Genomic DNA, 1,011 nt, shown 5'->3' on the forward strand with positions numbered 1-1,011 from the left:
CTAAAATATTTTTCGCCCTCTTCTATGTCATCATCTGGTTGTCACGTAACTTTGAAATCTGCACATTCCTGTTTCTCTGGTTGAAAAGAATCTTCTTTCTCTATAGTTATTTAGAATTAATTAATAATATAATAACTATTCAGTAGTACGACGTAGTACAATAAGTGATCAACAGCTACTCAATAATAGTTTATAATAGTTTGATAATTAGGAATGCTCAGCTATGTGTGTTACATTACATTACTAGAAATATTATTATAATTAGTTGCTAAATTAAAATCATTGCTATCAGTTTTAAAAAATTGTAAAATAACCATTTATTTATTTAATTTATTTAATAAAATTGTGAGTAAGAAGAAATGAGAACGTGAGAGAAAATATAACGGGAAGAAGAGAGAGTGCGAATACTATAAATGTAAGAGCACGATGGGTAGAAGAAAGTGCACGAATACTATGGCGTATATAGGACTATAATGGGTGAGACATATTATGCGCACTATTTGGCAATGTCGCAATGCATTTCTATCTTTAAATTTTATACCATTATATATATAATTTGGTAACGCCGCAATGTATCAAAATTATTCATGATGGCATCGAGAAATCGTCGTCGAATGTTCCTTAAAAAATCTTTTATTACACTAACAATGCTGTCGTATATCGACGCTTGCATATTTGATCTCTCGTTTGTGTTGATTGAATAATTTCATAATTTTATGCATTCCTGAAGAAATGCGATGGAGGAGACAAAACTTAGAAGGAGCTTAGACAATGTTATTGTGCATCAGTCGTTCAGACGGACCGCTACTGCAACGCTTTCCAAGCACGTATGATTCCATGAGATTTTACGTTCCATGAGATTTACGTATTCAAGATGAAGAGTTTTATATAATAAAACAGTAAGTTTTTATTTTATAAATATTTTTATAATCTTTTCTCTACAATTTGTTTATCTGTTTTCTTTTTATCTATTATATATATATATATATATATATATATATATATATATAT

Source organism: Atta cephalotes (assembly GCF_000143395.1).
Source record: "Atta cephalotes unplaced genomic scaffold scaffold00042, whole genome shotgun sequence".
NCBI lineage: Eukaryota > Metazoa > Arthropoda > Insecta > Hymenoptera > Formicidae > Atta > Atta cephalotes.